This window comes from Aedes aegypti, chromosome 1 (assembly GCF_002204515.2).
Source record: "Aedes aegypti strain LVP_AGWG chromosome 1, AaegL5.0 Primary Assembly, whole genome shotgun sequence".
NCBI classification, from domain to species: Eukaryota; Metazoa; Arthropoda; class Insecta; order Diptera; family Culicidae; genus Aedes; species Aedes aegypti.
Window position 1 is genome coordinate 256442923 of NC_035107.1, and position 23302 is coordinate 256466224.

The window sequence follows — 23302 nt, forward strand, 5'->3', positions numbered from 1 at the left end:
CCTTGGAAATTCCTTTGAACAAAATCTTGCAGGCAGTGATGCATTTTGAACTGAACGCGAGCCAAAAGTGAACGGAGCCCGAGCCAAATTTGCACGAGAACGCAGTAGACAATGAACTTCTGAGCAAGAGCCAGCCGCTGCTCAAGAACGGCCCGTTCAGTTCACAATTTAGATTGGAGCTCTTACGTGAGAAATGAATGAATTGATCGTCTCAAATTTTCATGAACAAAAAAAACATACTGCTCTTGCTGTTTTAAATTTCTAAACAAAGCTTCGACGTAGATTTTTGTCGTGTATCAGTCAAAGTCAATGGACCTATGCACGGGTTCACTATTTGACGTTTTAGCGGTGCCGTGTTATTTATGTGACCATGGAAACTAGAGAATTCGGCACCGCTAAAACGTCAAATTAGTGAACTCGTGCATTGATCCATGGACCAATGCACGAGTTCACTATCTGACGTTTAAGTGGTGCCGTGTTATTTACGGGACCGTGGCAACAAGTGAATTCGGCACCGCTCAAACGTCAAATTAGTGAACTCGTGCATTGGTCCATTGGGTTCAGTTTTTGGCTCGCACGGGTTCATATTTTTGAACTGCTCAATGTTCAAGCCTACTTGATCGCTGCGTTCAAAAAATTGAACTGGAACGCGAACTGAACGCGTTCAAATGCATCAAGCAATACCTCCAAGTATTCTGTCAGGTGTTTCTCTAGGGATTCCTCCAAAAATCAGTCCAGGGTTTTCTGCAGGAAAATGTCTACAAAGATTCTCTGTGATTCCTTCATAGTTTCCTCCCGTATAATGTTTACTGGAATTCTTCCATAAATTTCTCCGGGAACTTTTCAAGTAATTCTTTCAGGGATTGCTGAGGAAATTTCTTCAAGGATTCTTTAAGCGTTTCCTCAAAAAATCTTTCCAAAGATTCCTTCAAGGATTTCACCAGGGAAATCTGCAAAAATTCTTGGCTTTAAACAGGAATTGCTCCAGGGATCTTAAAGAATTACTCTTGTTATTTCTCCAGAGATTTATGCAGAATCGTCCAAGTATACTTGCAGAAATTTCCCCAGGTTAACCTCTCCAGATTCCTCCAGGAATTATTCCGGAGATTTATTCAAAGGTTCCTCAGAGAATTCCAAGAAGGTTCCTTGGAAAATCCTTTGAATAAAATCGTGCAGGAGTCTCTGTACGGATACCAGAGGAAATCTCTGTAGGAATCCCTGTAGAAATTTTCCTGGAAGAATTCCTGAAGCAGTCTCTTGAAAAATTCATGTAGGAATATTTGAAGGATCTAGGTAAATTTCTGAATGAATCAATGAAAAGTTACCTGGGTTAATAGATGAGGGTTGTTTGAATGAAGGATCTTTGAAGAATTTCCTAGGTAAATTGCTGAAGGAATCCCTGTAGAAATAGTAATCCTTGGAGGTATCCCTGGAGAAATTCTAGCAGAGATATATCTCTGTAAAATACTTGGATAATCCTTGGAGGAATCCATGGAGAAATTTCTGGAGATATTGCTCGAAAAATATTTAGAAGGGTTTTTCCTAGTGGAATCTAAGTAGATATTTTACTAATGTTTAGTGAATTAGGAAGCATTCATTAGATTAAATGCATGGATGGACAAAACGTCGAATAGAAAGAAGAGGAAGGAATCTCAATTTCTTGAAGGAATTATTTTCTTCCGAATGAATACATAATTCATTACACTTCGAAACACGTTTTTGTCTCAATCATCAAAATACCGATGTATACATATTTAAGGGTTGCTGAATCTAGTGCCGTTTTCAAAAATATCATAGCACGTCTAGTTTTTAAGATATTGATTGTTAAAAATGCCAAATTAAACACTATATAATTTTAGTAACCTGTAGCTAAATGTCCCAGATTTCCGAGAACGGCATCAGATTCAGCGACTTCAAATCAACTAGAGACACATAATTTAATCCTTGAGACACACAAACATGTAATTTGGTAGTGGTTAACGCGCCCCAACTAGAGATCGGGGAGTCGTGAGTTCGATTCTCACTGAGAAGACGTGTAACTTTTTCGCAAATCTTCACATCAATTTGTCCATCTAATCCAATTGCAAATTATATGTAATGTTTAGCTTTTCGGTAGTTGTTAAACTTCCACTCGGCTGGTTAGCCGTAAACCACGATTCATAATTAAAAACAAGTATTTATCGAGCAACGGACTCATGTTCCGTAACCGGTCGTTTGAGAACGTCGCGACCCATTGGAAGCCCACACAATAGAAACCTCAGCCAGCGCAGTTGCTGGCTAGTGTAGTGTGCTATTCCTATACCTAAAAAACAATGCCCTCTCGGGCTAGGCATTGGATATATATAGAAAGCATTGTGTTTGGATGGGCATCTAATTCTTCCGAAAGAGGTGCACTTTGCGAAAAAGGACCACGTGATTATTGAGCTGAAATCGAATTCAGGTTAACTTCTGCGTTCACGAGTCCTCTCATGGCGTAGTGGTTAACGCGCCCCAACTAGAGATCGGGAAGTCGTGAGTTCGATTCTCACTGAGAAGACGTGTAACTTTTTCGCAAATCTTCACATCAATTTGTCCATCTAATCCAATTGCAAATTATATGTAATGTTTAGCTTTTCGGTAGTTGTTATACATTTTAAGCAAGCTCTATCATATGATTCATATGAGATAAAAATTTCAAGTCTTTGACAAAGTTGTTGAGGACATCCGAAAAGACAAAGTTGTTCAGGACAGGTCTAGGACATCCAAAAGGAAAACGTTTGGTTTCTAATTTTGCCGCTAGGTGACACTAATAAGCTTATTAATAAAATATATAAAAAAAAACTATCTTGTTAACCAGATGAGAAAGAGTTGTTCGGAAAGTCATGGGAATCCGAAAGGCCCAATTCTTCCAGAACTACCCAATTTTTTCTATGAATATTATACAGTAATGACCCGATTTTGTCAGCCCCCGATTTTGTCTACCCCCGATTTTATCTACCCTCGATTTTAGCATCCTTTTTGCCCGATTTTTTCAGCCTAAAATTTATATATATTTCAACTAGACTAAATACGTTCATACTGGCAATATTGGATGCATAGAGTCAATAATGACCATGGCCACGTCTATACAATCATCTAAATACCGAATTTTGAAATTCTTAATAATTATACAAGAAACTTATCAATGTTACCTTGTAACGGTACATAGAAAATGGAAGTTAAAAAAAATAATGTTCATATTAACAAAATCATAAAACTTAGTTCTTAAGTTAAAATAAAACTTGAAATCAGTCGAATTTTTTTCCCGATTTTATGCAGCATGGGGTTGACAAAATTAGGACATTATTGTTTTAAAAACAATGTGTTTTAGAAATCTGTGTAAAATTTTTTTTAAGAAATAAATCCTGGAGAAATTTTCGTATGAACCCTGATGTAATTTGTAGATGAACTCAATGCAAATTCTTGAGGAAATCACAGAAAAAAAAAACAACAAATTAATTCAATATATGAGCTCTAAAAATTATATGTAGCGCCTTAAAGAACGGAGGGCAGAGTATACTAAAGATAAAAGTAGAGTGAAATTTTATATAACTTGAAATACATATTTCTTGAAACACCGTATTGACTTTATATGAAAAAAAAAACCAAATCAGAATTTTTGAAGCGATACCAATGACAATAACCTCAAGAGTGGTTTTGACCGTCAAAACATAATAGAATTGGAAATTTCTGAAAGTATTTTCGTCAAATATTGTGATGATTGTGAAACAGGAACCACTGTGAAACGCAACCATTTGTTTAGACTTTCGCATGTCCAATTACTCATTTCATCACTTGACACGGTCGGTCGGTCGGTCAGTCGGTTCATCTCGCGGCGCGGTCGCATATCTGTTCGATCAGGTCGGGTTCGGTGGCGCTGCTAGATGATGATCTGGATCTGCACCCTCTGACCCGGCTCCGTCAGACATCCACCGAATGCGGAATGCGCGCTCGCACTTCAATATGTTGCCCCATTTCTCGAACCGAACCCTCGGGTGGAACAAGGATCGCACAATTTGAACAAGGTTTATGTTTGAGATCGCTTTTATTGGAGACATGTGTGTGGATGCTGGACCCAGGCTGTGAATGCAGATGTTTATAGTTTTCCCGTGACCGCATCGTACTGGGGCGTCGGTACCGCCTGTCGCGCACAAAACCGAAGATTCATGTGCAATCTGCAGGCCACTACCGGCCGCTTGCTCCACCATCCGCCTCCGGACCGCCCGTGATGATGATCAATCGTGGTTGGTTCTTTCCGTGTGAACACGTGTTCTGCATTTCTTCCGGGGATTAGCAACACAGCTACTAAGCCAACCTCAATGGAAACGCCATGTAACACGCGAACCCCAATGAAAGAGCTATTCATAGAATTGACCATGGGCGTAGCCATAGGGCGAATTCGAATGACTTGAAAAGAAGAAAAGAAGGAGCATGATTGACCGCCAGCAGTTGCAAGAACGCTACTCAGGATCAGTAATATCAGTAATAGAGCGGAAAGGGTTGTTTAAGGGATTTGATTTGGCAAACGATAAACAATAATTTGAATTTGAATTTGAACTAACACTACTGACCTTGATGACTTGTAATGAAGCATAATAGTTTGTTTCTTGAGAAATATTTGAAAGATTTCTGAAGCAATTTTTACAGGAAACTCGAGATAAAATCTTTATGATTTCCAAACGGCCTCCTTGAATAAATCATTCAAAGAACACTTTGCGGGGTGCTTTTAGAAATTGTAGACTACCATAGTTAATTGTGCACTTTCGACCCCTCTGTCGGAAATCCTGATTACGCCCTTGTATCTAACGCCCCACATGGAAAGTGACCCCGAAAAATCGAACGTTTCAATTGATTCGCAAAATATGGCTCACCGCCGAACAACAGTTAGTCAGTCAACGGTCACACAGAGTAGTAGCTCCCTGTTATTAACCTCGATATGGAGGGTCCCCCTCAAGAGCGCTTCGGCTCTTTAATGCTGTGTGTAAAGATGCTGGCCAGATGCCGATGATCGAGAGCGAAATGGGCGCTCTTATCCGTTCCCGTGCATAACAATTCTTTCGGCGACCGATCGTTGCGCAGTGGCCTCACTTCATAGAAATGTTGGCCAAAAGTACTCAAGTAATAACTAATAATAAGTCCCAAATCAGCATCATAGATGCATATAGGCATTGTAATAGTTACACATGCTGACAAGCCCAATAATAGAAAATTTGCCACAAAGAAACATTATCACTACATCATTAAAGCTTCTAAGCCAATGAATAAGCACTTTATTGGCTTTATATTCTCATATAGGGAATAGCTTTGAGCAAATTTAACCAGAGCATCGATGTTGCTGAAAGATTATGTTTCAATACTAGGTTTAGTAATCATCAACACATTGTAAAATTCTAATCAATTTCATACTTTTGAATCGAAATAAAAAATCGAACGAAGAAAATCGATTCACTCGATTTTGAGTGACCCTGACATCGATTCAAAAAATCGATTAATTGAAACGAAAAAATCGATGTTCGGAACATCGATTCAAAATCGCCTATCACTAATAGGGAATATTTCAATGCTGTCCAGTGTTTTGACAGATATACCATGCGCTTAGTGTTTGTATTTAGTGGTAAGTGGGGGCAAAACAAAAATCTTATCACTACCACAGTCGCAGATTTTATGACGGGGAAAAGTGATGGTTTCACTAGGGAAACGACTGTTAACATCGTTCTCAAATGCTAACCGTTGGCGCAAACAGCAAACATTCAGTTTCTCTCACTGGCCGTCGAGTGACGGCATTGATGTTTGCATTTCACTCACTGATCGCGCTACGCTCGTTTCTCAAGCTTCCAACACAAGCGCATGGATGAATGGTAGTCAAGAACTGTCAAAACGTATAGAAAATAATGAAAAACGTAAATTACTTGCAATTAGGAAACTGGATCGAAAAAGTAGTGAGAAGTAATCAAGCGCAATGTGGAGAGATAACTTTGTGTGCTCAGTTCATCTTCCGTGGTGCCTTATTTACTACCACTGAAAAAGAGCCATCTATTGCCTTTTCAGTTTTGAATATCGCCCTATTAATCTCTTTTTTCCACACAAAGTTCATCTTCTGTGGCTGAAAGAGCAAAGAAGCAGGACTTCAAAAATGCGACATTACGGGTGTCACAGGTTCGAGATACAGATGAGAGATTATCATTACCATATAACGAAATGTGACAATCATCCAAATAAAGGAGAAATCATGAAAAAGTAATTGAAGTAATTTGAAGTATTGTACAATATTTGAAGAAATTCCATGTTGTCATTCTTGATATAGTTAAAGTGAGAGTTTAAATATCTTCAAAATATCAAGATCAATTTTACTAAATTTGAAAAATTGCTATTAAAAATATCATCGAGATAATTCGCAAATTTAATTATTTTTAGTTTATTTTCAGCTATGAACCACTGTGCGTCGGCGGCTTCTGGGCTTAGCTCGCGCGATCGGCGGCGGTTCGCTGTTCAAACTGCAAAGCCGAAAATATTTTAATGGACTCCGCGCGAGAACCGAGCAGAAACTAAAATTTGCACTTGTTCTCCAAATGATGCGTGACGACAAGGCGGGTCTCAGTCTCAGTCTGGTTCGGTTCTTTCCCACATGCATCTACACTACAGTAGGTATACTTCTGGTGAACTGAACCACTTCCAAAACAAGGGGAAACTTTGAGAGAGGTACCGATCATTAATATTTATGGCGTCAATTGTGCGCGCGTTACCATGACTTTGGTCTCCAACCTCCACCGTCTTTTGCGTCGGGTTCTTGGCTAAGCAGTTTGGAATGTTAATGGATGTTCTTGGGTGATAAAACTAATTTCAATATTAGCACCAGGGCTTTTGCGATTTTTCATTGTGCTGAGAAAGAAATTTTAATTATGATTAACTGTAAACTTCTGTTTCACTGATTGCAGGCGACTGAAGGATCCCACATTTACATCTAAGTCCCGAAAGTGTCATGTGAGAACTGAATGGAGAGAAATGATGTTGTATTAGAACTGTATGGAGAGAAATAGATTCGAAGGATCCTCAACACAGTACTGAAAGTGCTTCTTTTCAGTACCGTTAATAGTGCTTAAAAGTAGAACTTTTCAGTACTGCTGTTTGATACGACCGGTTGGATTGTTTATAAAACCCTCTTTTGTGGCTTTTTCGGTCAAACGTAGTGAAAGCGGAATAATTATTTAACATCCAACGTTTCAGCTCGTAGTTGGAGCCTTCCTCAGGGAGGTTATATGTATCAAATCATTCCCACACCATGACACATCTACGCCTAGAAAAAGGCCTAGAACAAGTAGCGGTACACATATAACCTCCCTGAGGAAGGCACCAACCACGAGCCGAAACGTTGGAAGTTAAATAACTATCCCGCTTTCACTACGTTTGACCGAAAAAGCCACAAAAGATAGTTTTATAAACTTTTCAGTACCATTTGTTAGGAAAAGTAGGATGATATGCCACGGAATTGCAAAAAGAGTAGTTTTATAACTGTTTGTCTTTATATCAAAATATATTGCGATGACTTGTGAATTTGTCTATTTCTGTCCAAAAATGTTCATTGGTTTAATGCAATCAAATTAAGGTCGAGAATACAACATGCCATCATTTTTAGTTTTGGTTTACGGTAAATAAAGGTTAAACAGGAGGGTGCATCATAGTCCTTTAAGTAAAATAAATTGTGACAAAGATCAAGTCTGGACAAACATTAGAAAAGGATACATCGACATTGGTAAGCAATGACTAGTCGCTGTTGAGCCCACATTAATTCACTCTCACGCACACCAATACCACTATCAGGAAAAACCAACATACATCTCTATTTGCACTTTTGAATTGTCAAGTTCTAGGCTATCCAGCCTACGTAATTTTACTGTTGTAAGGCTTTGAAGTTTACATATACACGACGAACACGTGTCAAATGTACAAATTTAAATTGAATCTGTGAAAAGATACCACGTGCTCCGGTGGGGTTCCAATCTAGGCTCTATATTCGCTAGATGGATGGTTCAACCTGCAAATTGCTTCTTGATAGTGGTTTTAGTTTACGTGAACTGTATAAAATGGGCACTACAGTATGGCCCATAAAAAAATGCGAAAATTGTTTGAACGTGAATATAGAATCCACTTGCGCTATTTTCATTATTTTTGCTAGTGAATGTAATTTGTGATTATTGTAGTATATTCTGACATAACTTCGCTATACAGGATAATTTTCGTCATAATTTTCTTACTGTCTTAAATAATGTAATAAAGTAAAGAAGCTCAAAGGTTTTGCCAGCCCAAAGCAAGAAACAGCGTCTGATTGTCGTATACTTTAATGATAAACTTTCCAAAAATCCAAAAATCACACTGTATTGTTGAAAATTTTAGTTTGTTTGTTATCAGAGGATGGAGGAGTTCTTAGAGAACGAGTTTTTCATGATCACAATACAATATTTTGCCAGGGTTTTGAGGGCATTTGCGTCTTAAAGGTTTAATATGCCTTTATTTTTTGTTTAAGTTGAATAAAAAATAAATATGGAGGCCTCTAACAGATTTTTGAGGATGAAATTTGTTCTTTTAGTTAGAGACAACTTATATCAATACTAGCTCATAGGTTTTGAGCAAAACGGAGCCGCTTATCACACTTATATGAAGGTTGAAAATGTTTAAGTCTCCAATGACCCAGGTATGAACCAATTCTATCATTTGATATGGGCGTATGCTAGGGACAAGGCCTGTGAAGAAGCTGACGTCATCGTTGTTGTTTTAAAAGCTTTCATCACACAAATATTGAACTCGACGTCCGCATGATAAAATTTTAAGGTATGCTTCCAATTCCTCTCTGGTAAGGTGAAAGTTACAGATAAAAATCATGTCCAAAGCGAAAAACTGAGTCTAAATAGATTATACAATACAAGTAATGAATAATATTCATGATTCATTCATATTTTCTATGTAAAAACTACCATAAAACATGATATGACGATTTTTGCATTTATTTTAATGGGCCATACTGTACAGCAACGTTTCCGAAAAAAGGCCCAAGACCTCTTGAGCCTTTTTCAATTGTCTACAAGATATTAAATTTTAGATAACAAAATTTATATTTTTCGCTCAAACATGTTCAATGGACATTTAAAGCTTATAAATATCAAAGAAACAACATGTCATTGCTTTCCATTTCGATTTACACGAGTAAATCCATCACGACCCTACAAATCTCTCACTGTTGTTCATAGGCACGCTTAGGAGAGTCGAATTGGGCATCTAAGGAGCCCCAAAGAGATGTGGAGTTGTGAAGGAATATGTGGGGTCCTGACGGACTTTGGTTTCAGGTTGGCCGACGGCGTTGCAGAATCGTTACCCATTCCGTGGCGTAGTTGGTTAACGCGCCCAGTCTAGCGTACTGGGAGTCGTGGAATTGAAACCCACAAGAAAGATTTCATTATTTTTCACAATTTTACATCTCAATTTGTCAAAATTGACTTTTGTGTCTACAAACTTCACGATTTTCAAAACTTTTTACGATGATGCATGACGAAAGACGATGAGTTCTTTATACTGCATAAAAAGCAGTCGTAAACAGTCGCCCGGCCAAGTAATTAGCAAAAGAGAAAATAGATGAAAATAAATAAGGCAATCCATGAGACAGCTGCGATCAGCTGGTTTTTTGTTTACCATGAGTTTTTGACGTTTCGCGATTGGAGTGACCGTTCGATTACAAAAGAAAAAGTAAAGCTCTGATAACACTCGCATGTTTTGTTTACCCCTTCGCTTCGGTTGCATGCACACTTTTAGCTGTCAGTCCTATCACGGAAAGTCCTCATGGATAGCCTTATTGACCACAGCAGTTACGCCCTTATGACACTGAACGCGAGAAATAGTTTCTAGATAAAATAACTTTGGATTGTTTTCCAAAATTTCAATTTTTGTTCTCACATATTCACAAGACTTTAATAGTGAAATCTATGTTGAGAAAATTAAATATCATCGCTTCCAGTCCAATGAGGGTTTTCTAAATTTCCTAGCAAAATTTCCTTCCAGTCAAATGAGGGTTTTCTAAATTTCCTAGAGTGTAATCTGAAATTCTCATTTTATCCCAAACATATTCACTGTGCTTCTATAAGCAAATTAATGCCGACAAACAACATGTGCAATCGAGAATTTCGATCAATAGACTAACAGAATAAAAAACTAGGGTTTCTTGTAGTTTTTTAATCTTGTTATCGTCTTATTTGTTTCTTTATTTATTGTAACAAAACATACAAATGGAGAATTGAACCCGATCCCCCTTGGATATTTTAAATTTTAAGTTAGGTTGTACAAAAAAAAAAAGGCGAATGCATGCTACTTGAACATTTCACAGATTCAAGTTGAATTTTAGTGAACCGATTTGGATACAATCTCTCTTAAAACAAATAAAATTTTGACAATAACACAATTTCTACCGAAAACAGCCGTCGAAAACAGCCACCCGGCCAATATATACGAGCTGAAGAGAAGACCGATCACTGAAATTACGCCCTTATGATACTGAACGCGAGATATAATTACATTTCTAACGTTCCTACTACTACTTGGGTGGGAAGCGTCACTCTTCGAGCCCTACGGGATGACGAGGTTTCCTATAGGCCTTCTCACAAGGCGTTTCAAACCAGCTGATTTGGAAGCCGTTTGACAGTTCTTTTATAGGCCTTTTCATGTGGCTAGTCCTAGGCGGAGGACCGATGCATACACGGGGCTGTTATTTCCATTGAACAGCTGTCAAAGCGCTCCAAAGTCAGCTGATTTGGAACGTCTCGTGAAAAGGCCTATGGAAATGCACCGTTCCTTCATCGATGTAAACAAATGCATACTCGGAGCTGTCACGTGAAAAGGCCTATTGAATGTTTGGATCTTCAAGTCATTCTCGTAAATACTTCTCTGTTACTTTTTCAAATCAACATAAGTAACTTCCATACGGTTTTGAGACAATTAATCAAGACGAATCACAACCAGTCTTCTAAAACTGTTTTTAAATGAATCACCTTTTTAATATTTTTTCGCCGTGTACATCACTAAAATTTCGCATACAATCAATTCGCGTTCAAAAACTAGGTAGTTTATAAGTTGATGAAAAAACCGAATTTAGTACTATATCATTTAACGACTTCGTCGAGTCGAATCTAGTACACGACACTGGAGACGGCCTTAAAGTTGAGGTCGAAATACGCGTATCTGTCATAGGATACAAACTCTAGTGGAATTAAATGGTATAGTATTCTACTGAACAGCTCGAAGATTTATTATTAGGTAGTTTATGTAATTTACCACAAAAATAATTATAACAAAATGATAAGCTGTTTCATTCAGTTACTTTTGACGTTTTTCTACCAGTGCAAAATCGGCTCAAGTAGTGTTTTGTTTTGATTCGTGGTTAAGTCACTTTGTCTCTCCATACAACGGACCGGTGAAAGTAGCGGTAGGGTTGCGAAAGTTGAAATTCTTACTTACGCTGTTTTGTAATTCCGGAATTAAACGTTCTAAAATTGAAAAATCTAGTTGGGTAATAGCGGAACGTGGGGAATTTCGTCTGCGAATCACTAAGGATCGATAAAGTAAGTTTGTTCACTTTTTTGACTTGAGACTATTTGAATAAGTTCTCGAGACCTGTCTTTACTGCAAATTGCTTTTAGTTGACAGTGGCACAAGTTGTATCTTCATTGCTGAATTTTGGTTTAGGATTCCATCTCCTACATCCTACAGGGCATAAAAAATTGAATTAAGCTGTTAATTGAAATTAACAACTTGATGTCTGGGGTCGGTACGCAATAAAATGCACAAACATCTTTTGGCACAAATCAATCTAGTTCTAAATTAGCCTTTTTTTGAGCTCTCACTGTGGGCGCTCAGTCAACAGAGTTTCTCGCCTCCACAGTTAATCGTCATGGTGCACGAAGACACCATGCGTCGCTAGGGGGAGTCCGAAAAAGGAGTTCAACTCCTCCTCCTAACCGTTGCTTCGGCGGCCTTTGTGCCCAAAAAGTGAAGAAGAAGGAGCTTTGCACAGATCGTGCAGAGCGAAAGCCGCCATCACTGTTGAAAGGGCCCAAACGAGTCGACCAGATCATCAGTGCCGTAGTGAAAGAGGAGTGAGAAAAAGTCAGACGTAGAATATAGAGTTTCAAATTGAAATAGTTTGAAATTTATCCGATATCCAAGTTTAATGTATGTAAGTGCTCTGCTCTAGGCCGCCCTGCCGGGCAGTCATATCTTACAACTGGAGTAGCAACCACAGGCGACCAATCAAGTTCAAGCTCTCATGACTTACGGCTGTTTGAATTAGTTTTCTTGGTGGATAAAGTTTCAAAAAGATATTGAACAGATTAACTTACGTACGAGCTAAGGATTTGTTGATGTATGAATGATAACTTGGGCATACCTGAAAACGAGAAAAAATAGGAAAGAGTTAGAGTAATTTATTTTAGCACAAGTCTTACAAATAATTCCGAATATGTAGAAGACTATTGTTGGTCATATCACATCATTTGTGCAGCACACAAGTTATGTCGCAGAAAAAGTGTAGATGAAACTCAAACTGGCTTAAAATGTAAGGTATGACAGCCCAACAACAAGGCTGTAAAACAACAAGCTTTAGTAAAAAAAATGTTTTGGAGCTGAATTAAACCTTGAAAAAATCCATTGCACTTCTGAAAATATTTCCTGAAGTAATTTCAATAGACACAACTAGAGTGTCCATCCAATTTTGGGATTTCCCGTTTCCCGGGATTTTAGTTTTGACATCCCGGGAATCTCGGGATTCCCGAAGTATACGTGGAATTTGATGAAAACCATTAAATTTCAATGAAAAACTGGCATTACTTAGCAAGAAACACATTTTTTTGACTAGTTGCAAAGTTTCAATGCTTATCTCTTCAAAATTGGCCGGTTTAATAATCCTAGGCTAAGAAAGCAAATTTGAAAATACATCTGAACTTCAGTCAATAATTTTGGGTATTTAACTTTTTACATGATCTTCCACAAGACCTTCAATGGCATTTAACCGTTTCTTTAGAACAGTTTTGAGGACTTTGTAAATGTTTGAAGCAAATTGCTTTAATATCATGACTTATTTTTTACCATACCTCCATTCATAAGTGATATAGAGAATTGAAAAAATACCTAGCACCGTAATACCGTAATAAGTCAAGATAAGTTTGGATTTTTGTTAAGTTACTTCATCGGAATGAAAAAGTCATACAAAAAAAGTGATGTTTTATAATTAACATATTATTTTAGAAAATTATATTATCTTTTTTTGAATTTGTACTTTTGTTTCAACCAAAATACTAGTTTTATCGACAATTTGGGGAAATCCCGGGATTTCCCGGGATAAGCTTAGATTTTTGGTCCCGAGACGAGCAAAATTCCCGACCATTTGGACACTCTAGGCACAACTAAAAAAAAGTTATAACGAAAATCCTGTTAGAGGTCGTAGGTCAAACATTTGTCCATCGTTCTCATATTATGCATGGTAGCTCCATAATACCACTAAATTATCACGCAAGGCGAATTTAAGTGCTATTTTGTCACTTGAGAGACAATCCGCTTTATTGGAACATTTATTGGAGTGAACATATATGTTTTGGTATACTTTGGTGTAAGAGAAACGCAAACATATAAAAAAGCATAGAACGAGCTCACCACTCGCCATACATTGATAGCAGACTTCTTCAAGCTGGAGCATAAAAATTAGATCAACCACTTCGCGTGAAATGATTTACTTTACTGTATCCTAAACTAGTAGCATGAAACAATTATAAAACCTAATAGAATATTACTGCAAATTTGACACAATGTTGTTCCCTGGAAATCCAATTGAAATTGAGAGCTTCTGCTATGAGTAATTCCAGCAATCGCCTATTTTTCAACAACTAAGCTGTTCGCGGTTCACAAAGAAACCAACAACTTGAGAGGAAATTCGATCACAGTTCGTGCTCAACCGCCGTTCGTTTGCCTCGCTTTCATCAGAAATGGTTCGATTGGAACTTTTGTGCGGGATTTGCATATTTTTCGCACTCGAGATCTCAACGTCCCTGCCCTGCCCCGTGCTCCGAGCTCGCGCTCATCAGTTGTAAGTGCTTGGAACGAACAAACACTCAACGAGTACCTACTGGTATACTACATTGGCATCATTATTTCTAGTCAAAGTTTGTTCGTATCCAACGAAGTGCGGGATGAGATCATCCCGTGAGTGCATAAGATCATTTGTTCTGCATATGTATACCCGATCAGAAAGGTGTAAGAGAAAAACAACATAATTATATCAGAATGTATTATGAAAATCTAACTAATTTTATGGAACCGAGATTACGGTTTATGTTGGAATATTATTAGTTGAGTTTTGGCAGCATTGGGAGAAATCTTCCATTTGTGCAAGTATTAAGAAAAAATATCCAAACTTTTTTGCAATCGACTACAGATGACACTCAGGCTTCGTCCTTTGGCGGAAAGGCCTGTGTCATCCGCAAAGATTTTTGACATCCCTGAGGTAACTCAGGTAAGTCAGATGTGAACATATTGTATAATATTGGTCCCAAAATGCTGCTTTGGGGAACACCAGCTATTACAGGAAGTCTTTCAGATCTGGAGTTCTGATAATTAACCTGAAGTGTACGATTTGACAGATGACTTTGGATTATTCTAACAATGTATGTTGGATAATTAGAGGTTTTTTTAAATCTTACAATCAAGCCTTCATGCCAAACACTTTTGAATGCTTTTTCTATGTCTAGAAAAGCAAGATCAATTGAAAAACCTGAAAATTTGTTGGAACGTTCTGAATTCGTTACACGTAAAAGCTTATGAGTGGTCGAATGTCCATGTCGGAATCCGAAATGTTTATTGGATGAAACTCAATATTCGTTGCTGTGAACCATCATTTGATTCAAAATAACTTTTTTTAAGTTAGAAAATAATTATAAGCAATTTGTTTTCCTTTTTCGTAATTGGCCTCAGAGGTTTTTTTTCAAAATTTTAGATAATTTTCAAAAGAGCTTAGAACGAGGGTTCAATTGAGGAATTTTATTTCCATTTTTTTTTAATTGAAAAAACAGTAATTTATTTCTGCAGATCCCGCCATTTAATTTTTTAAACAGGATCACAAATACGTAGAAATGGCCTTCTCTTCACGTTTTGAAGACGGATCAGGAGTTCAAGATCGTCGTCAATAATTACAAATTCGAATGATGATACTCATTTCTGATCGGGTATGGACCATTATGAAGAGATAGTCACTGTCTGAGGGTACTGGCAATTGAACCGTCTTCAACGGAATTGGATCACTGCAGACAGCTTCAAGAGATTAGAGCGAATTGGGACGCGAAATGATGTAACATTGCTCACTCAATTGGAATGTTTCCATCGCGCACCACAAGTGTGGACCATTTGACAGCTAGATCGATTGCACTGCGACAGCAAATTACCGCGAGTGGCGATCGGATTCGATTAGGGGGCTCTGCTGTGGGCAAAGGTAAGTGCCTACAACAGGTTCAGTAATGATCGCACATATTGTAAACAGAAAGCAAACCGGCTTCAATTGAGCGCGCAAAAAAAATTGCCAACTTGTTGTTTGCAGTTATAATTGCTGATAATTGCAAGCAACAACAGCAGCGTTGTACCGCGTATTGGTGCACTTTTGTATTTGCATTCATGCAGTGGTTGATCAAGAAGGGGAAATAATTTGCGATACTCACAGAGCCAAGCGTTGATAGGTCATTTTAACAAAATATTAATTTTATTTTCCGCAGAAAATGATTTAGAATTTTAACATGAGAAATAAATACACCTACTTGTAAGATAAATGGAATGCTTCTCAATGCACTTGTTGTAACAACAGAACTTGGAATTGCTTTGCGAATTATTCCATGACCGATGTTTGGCATGGAAGTTACCGGTGACAAAAAATTATGACTTATTGCGAGTCAATTTGAAGCAAATGAACTTGCTGCCTCGTGCATTGAAAAGTGGCTTTTATACATGAACTGAACATTTTCCTAAAACTGTGTAAGAATACGAAAAAATAATGTGTTACTGTATTCATACAAAGACGTTTTTAAGTACAAATCAAAAGCCCTGGGTATTGAAAAACATCAAAAATCAGTTCAACTTTAGGCTTAAGCGTAAAATTTTACAAAAATCGGTAAGTTTAGAATACCTTCCTAATTAATGTTTCTGATAAAGTAAAGCATTTCATAATGAATGATTGACTGCAGTCAAAAGACCAAACATAAACAACTACATCTCATGATCCATAAATGCGACTCGTAATTTTGTAGAATACACATACAACTTTCATTATTTTTAATTGAAGTGAGTTTTTATTTAGCTAAACATATAAACATATAAAACATATATTTACATATATCCATGTTATGAAACCTTAAGAACCTGATAGGATTCTTCAGGTGCTCGTAAGTAATCTACAGGAAAACGCTAAGGTTCCGAAGCATCTTGCTAAGAATATTGCTGCTATATTGCCGAAAATTCACAAGTCTCCAAGGAAAATTTTCAAATGTTTTTTATTCTTAGGTTACCACTAGCACTCTTCAAATTCCTTTGGAAACCTTTTCAAAATCTACAAGATTTCGCCAGAAATACTCAAAATACCATCACAAATTCACATTTTCCCACTAGAAATTACCAGGATGCCCTAGAAATCTTAAGAGTTTATTAGGAATCACAAAATTTCGGACTTAATCCCCAATAACCAACTATACATTCTCAGGATCCCACAAAAAAACCCCAAGTGTCCGCTAGGAATCTGCAGACATTCTCTAGAATCTGTTAAAACTTCTGAAAAGTCCCTTAAGGACTAAGAATCTCCTAAGGATTCTCCAGGCTCAGTTAGGAAACTCATAGTTCCAGCTCTCAAGGAACATTTTGTTTATGTTAAGACCCGTATCCTTGATTAAAAATCTTGTACCGAACTCGTCTCTTAAAAATCTAACGTCTTAAAGAATTTCCAACAAAGAAGGAACGTAGCTCTAATTAGTTGGCGCAGAAATATTAATATACACACTAATACCACAAACAAAAAGTTAAAATACTCTTAATCGTTTTTATCGCACGCTTCAATTATTGAGAATAAGTTGTAGTTTGGACTGTGTTCGCATTTGTGCCGGTATTGAATGGAACATTGGAATTCTTAAAAAATAATATGCAATATAGTAAAATCTTCACTTTTTTGTGGATTATATGTTGCCACTTCTGCAATTCACTAGAATTAAGCAATTTATTCTATGAAATTCCTTAAAAGTTATGATGCACGACATATTGTTGTATTTTCATTTATTACTGCGTTGTGTTTTTCATGCGCAAAGATATGTAACTCCATAATAATAACAGTGAGCTAAAAAGGTGACTTTTAGTTGCCTAATGTGCTTGTGTTCTGTTCAAACAAGCTGTTCCAAAACAGCAGAGAAATGATTTTTAGTGTACCACCTACTGGCAGACCCAAGTGGGCTGGACACTTAATAGGAATGCCTAAGAGATTGATCTCTAGTTGAGATTGTGGTGGAGATGAATGGCCTTATGAAACGTTGCGAATGCATGACAAATGACCATCCTGACGTAAACAAGCGCGTACGGGAGCCCTTAGTAGTTAATGAGATTTGGGGGAATATCAACGAAAATGAAGATCTGGAATGTAATCGGTGTGTAGTTGACCTGCCATTCAGATAAATAAAGCAACAGGCACGATAATATTTACAAAAAATTACAAATTTTAATGGTATTCAAAAATGTTGCCAAAAACGGATCCATTTTGTTGCCAAAATCGGGGGGTGCCAAAAATGGAGCATGTCAAAAACGGAGCATGCCAAAAACGGAATCCCACTGTATTTAAAATTATTCATGTTGCGGAATCAAAATCTTCACCCATCATTCGAAAGTTTAATGTTTTGAAGGCTCGATAATGCGGAGGAATCATACAGAAGGATTTAATTTATATGCTTTCTGATGAGTTATACTTCCCTGGGGCCTTAAGTGTCCGTAATATGAATCAAAACGGTAAATCGGTTTGACTAACTTGGGGCGGAGTCAATGTTGGTCAAACCGTTTGAGCGTCTGTCAGCTGCATTATGATGACACACGTCATTTGGCACAAGTTTAATAGTTTTCCCGGTACTTTACCAGGAGCAGCGATCAGCTCCGGTAGGATCTCAATTAACATACAGCAATCTCGGCTCATGTGAGCGAAGCCGCCGCCGCCGCCATCCATCAAGTGGCGGGAACAAAGCGCCCCATTTCCGAGTAAACCAAACGAGTTCTCTCGGGTTACATCCTGGAACAAGTGACTGCAGTGGTGTAAGTCGAAAACAAATCGCTTTATGATCGTAATTAAAGATATTATAGCCTCGGGCAGTGGTTCTCACACAAACAACTATGGCAAAGTGGTCCGCGTACAAATCTGGTTCCACTAGTATGCCGATTTACATCAAATTGTGTGCTCCAGTTCTGGACAGACCCCTTGCGGGTCACAGTGGTTCGAGCTAGAACAAATGGCGGTCCAAACCTCAAATTCTCGTATCAATGACAAATATAGATACATTTTTGCTTAATTTATTCTTTTGACGTATTCTATCCATGGATTTATGCATTATGGACTTTTATTGTCAACAGATGATTTGGATGCTACAATCACAAAAAAAAAGTTTTATTGTGACCAAATATGAGCTTTATAGCTTTCAAAAAACCATGCTGCCAGAGTGAATCAAAAGTACCAAGAATAGGATCCGGTTTTCTATAAATGAAAATTAAATGGTGTTTGTATGTCACGAAATTGCTTGAAAATAGGCTGTCAACCAGCCTCGGGCTACAAATCTCTGAAATAAAGATATCTATCTATCTGCAGGCTGTCAAATTTGGACAGTTCTATTATTGTTATGTTGTATATTGAACGGGAAAATCCAGAAAAACTGAAGTGAACGAATTCGTAATTTTGTACCGGACGTTTCATGGCGATTTTCAAAAACCAACTTGATGGCAAGACAAAGTTTGTCAGGACCACTAGTATTGTATAAAATTCAAAACTTAATAAATTCAGTTGAAAATTAATATTTAATTTACAAAAAAATGTCTAAGTATCCGACAAACATATTACCGTTTCGAGATAACTTCTTTGATTTTTGAGATTTTGGCCGCCTTCGAACCACTGTGCATGGGTGTGTTCTAACGGATTGGATAACCTGAATCGGCTCAATCAGGAGAACAAGAACCAAGCAGAGCGATCATCCAAGGGACGATCGGTGAGGGGAGCAATGGCGGAGGAAGAGCGACTCCAAGTACAGATCGCGGGAGGTCTCCTGTCCGTCCGATTGAAACCGGACAACGGTGCAGCAAACCTGGGTTTTGTGGTAGGCGTTAAATGAGGTTCAATAGGGTACTAAAATTTCTAATGAAATCTTGTTTTTATTTATTAAGATGAAAGAGCATGTTCTTGCAATCATTTTAGCAATTTCTCCTGTTCAAATAACGGTTATATCACATTTAAAATTTAATTTTAAAAATAGGTTCAAATTTGAACCTTGACACTTTAGATCATGTTTGACATTCACTGAGTCGACAAAAACGCCACAGGGGCTCATCTTTTTAACACTGGGGTTGTTCCTATTTGACATTTCGAAAGGGACACGGAAAACAAAATACACCCAAAACTTGAGTTTAAAGCAAGGGATGTGATAAAATCTCAAAAATCAGAAAAAATGTTTTATTTGGCCGTAAACTAACAAAAAGCATTCAAAAATTGAGTAAACATGTGTTTCTGGCATAAACTTAATCGTTTGGTACTAAAACTGGGACAGGGCTTTAGGATCCTATTGAAGCACATAAACGATTTTTATTTGCATGCAAGGAAGAAGTTATGGACCCAGGAAGTCATAACGGTTAACGCGCAGCTATTCAGCTCGATTTTTTAAAGCTTCAGATTTAATGATTTTTTTTCTGATAATTACGTTCTGAGGAGCACCGTGCCGTCACTTTTGAACCCCGACCTCAGTTCAAGAAGACGAATCTCAGATATTGAAAATACTTCAAGTTGCTCATTATATCGCCAAAATGAAGAAAAAAAACGATCCATTTAAATCCAATCATAATTATAGTCATTCTCGCTTGAATTGATTACCATAATTTCCGACAAACCAAACGAGCACCAATTATGGGCAGGGTAAGTGCTCCAAATCGAATCAAAGCCCCGAATCAATGCGGCGTCCGACCTGACCTGACACGATGGATGGTACCCAGCAAGTACTGTACTGACCCTCATCACGTGTGAAGAGAAGCAAAAACAAGGTAAAATGTGGCGGCAAATGGTATAGAGTAATGTGGGGCAACTTTTCGAATGGGGCAGAATGATTTTATAAACGTCACGACCAGGGGTTGAACCAAAGACAAATTAAAGACCTCGATGTCCCTTGCAGTTGCCCAAAATTTTATGGCTCATAAGCTAATCTAGAATGCCGTGAAAAGTGTACTGCGATCTGTCAGACTTGGGTACCTTTTGTACTACCGAGGGACCAAATGCAGTACTAGAAGTGGTACACAATCTGAGCTCTAGTGTGACGGACCTGGTTGAACTCTGCGAAAATTGAAAGCGAAGATTGGACTCCGAAAAAAAAATGCGATACTCTTTTTTGAGTATAACTTTTTACCGTGTGGGTAGAAATTAATGAAATTTTAGGTAATACTGGTTTAGAGTATTATGTTAAAGTGTGCAAAATGCGATCTGTCAATTAGTTTTCAAGATGCATTCGAAACAAGAAGAGCTGCGCCAGAAAATTTTGAGCGCGGTGATCGATAATCCTGGTCAGTCGCACAGATGGATCCGGCAAAAGGCTTTGAATCCACCATTCCATCGTGTCCCGTGTAGTGAAGATGTTCCAGGAGACAAAGACCATCGAGCGACGCGCTGGAAGAGGCCGAAAACCGAAAACGGAATGCCCAGAGAAGGCGCCGAAGAAAAGTCAGTACTTTAAAAATAACCCGAATCTTTGCACCCGAGACGTGGCCAAAAAGGTGAATTCGTCGAAGTGGATCGTCCAGCAGACCATAGAATGGGCTGGGCTACGTGTTTTTAAGGTTAGGAAGGCGCCAAACCCGGCTGACAAGCGAAACACGGTGGCCAAATTGCGTGCGCGGAAGCTGTATAGTGAGTGGCTGGGGAAAAGAAAGATGGACAAATTCGCGAAGAAGTACCTATTGTGTCAGGCAATCTGCGAGTGCGGACGGTACAGCAACCCTTTCGTTACAACCGGCACCATAAATCGTTATCGTGAGGAATGCTTGAAGAAGCGCTTGCTACCGTTCCTTCTCTCTCACCGTGGTCCCACGCTGTTCTGGCCAGATCTCACTTCGTGTTATTACGCATAGCCTGTAATGGATTAGTACGAAGCAAAGGGCTTTAATGCGGTCCCGAAGGAGTCGAACCTGTCAAATACACCAGAAATTCGTCCGATCGAAAAGTTTTGGGCGAAAATCAAATATTCACCGGCAACCCGTTTTCACATTTTTCCGAAGCAGCTGGACTGCCCCACCTTACCTTACCCATATGCTATATGCTTATGACTTATAAGTATGGATACTGACCATCGATTAATCGCGTATAATGGACACAATAATATGGTCCGGCGAAAAAAAAAAAAGAAGTATAAAGTCGGCGCTACTCATGCAATCATCGAATCGGCCGAAGATGCTCGCGAATCCATTATGGAATTAGGTTTGAAAGTTGTGCTTTGATGAGCGCTAGTGGAACTGTTTGAAATTAGAGCGCGCCACCACCAGCTCAATTGGGCCATTAAAATTTTAGAATTAACTTTCGGATTCCTTTGATGAGCCTCTACAGTTTTTCCAAGGTCGCAATAGATGTAACGACAACAAGGAAAATATTGCAACTTGTACGAATATATGGTTAATTTATAAACATCAGCTTATTGCTGATGATTATAATGGGATTATTTCATGTATTGAGTTACCTTTTTGCAAATACGCGAATCGGTATTTGGCCCTTCATACATGAATGTAAACAATCACAAACAATGCATAAATCTTTGTTCAATTCCGATTTGGTAGGGATCTGAGACTGAATAGTAAAATCCTGAACTAGATGAATATCTTATGGTTCGTATCTGATCATGATTAGGTAAACACATCCAATTCACGCATATGATAATGTCTCACGTATCTTTTCAAAAGGACCAAACTAATATTGAGAGGGTCTCTTTGTTTACCTTCTCTTTAATCAATAACTGAACCACATTATCCTCTTCTGTTGTGTTTGTCTTTCAATCTATAGTGAAAAACTTCCCAAAAGCTTTATTATTTCACTGTTATAATCAAATGAAAGCGAGAGATAAGAGAATCTCGCATTGTCACATACGACCTTTAGTGAAGTTCAGCGAGATTTGCTCTTCCTCGCCAAAAACATAGCATCCTCCCAACCGTTAGGCTTAATGCCAAATCTTCTATCATCGAGATGTGGATGGCCTTGAGCCGGGCCATCTTCCAAACGAATCCAATAAAAACATATCGGAAACACATTCCGCCTTCAAAGCCGCAAAAGCGATTATTTAATTTGGATTTTTAATAGCCTTTCCGGCGCGCTAACTTTTTTGTATTCGAGGGAGAAAAGAAGAGCCGCCGTGAAAAATGCTCAGAACCGGAGCAATAATGATGATTATGAGTTGCGCCGAGGAGAAGCCGGCGATTGCCGGCTTCTGGTTTCCTGAAGAGATCTGCTGGAACTGGTTTCGCGAAAGCAGAAGAGGTGTTTTCTTGTTTGTTTTGTTTACATGTTTTCCGTCGAAGATTTTTGTTTGTGACTGATTAAAATTGGCAAAAGTGGCGAGATGACGGCATCCAAGGCGTTTCGAGGCGTGTTGTTTTCTTTGTTTATATAGAATGTGGGTAAAAACTATCGTAAAATGCAGAAAACGTCCGGCTTTCTGGGAATTTACGACGAGTTAAGCAGCTTGTGTTTCAGGAATTTGCGGAAATGAAGCATGGGAATTGACTTTTGCTTTTAATCTGCGATGAAACTTTAATGAATAAGTCAATATTTGCAAAATATGATGCTAAAATTTTTAATAAAATCATGTTGTTATTTAATAACACGAAAGAGTATGTTCTTGCAATTACTTTGGCAATTTTTCCCGCTCAAACAACGGCTCTATGATATTTAAACTTTAATTATTAAAATTGGTCCAAATATGAACCTTGACACTTATGATCATGTTTGACGTTCAATAAG

The 23302-nt window shown here is 38.1% G+C and overlaps 1 protein-coding gene and 1 non-coding gene across 2 annotated transcripts in view; one reads left to right on the forward strand and one right to left on the reverse strand.

Annotated features, from left to right (window-relative positions):
* Positions 1-23302, reverse strand: part of LOC5576344 — an 877728-nt gene that overhangs the window by 330848 nt on the left and 523578 nt on the right.
* On the forward strand, positions 2463-2536 carry Trnas-aga. Its single transcript has one exon. It is a non-coding gene; the product is annotated as a tRNA-Ser (tRNA).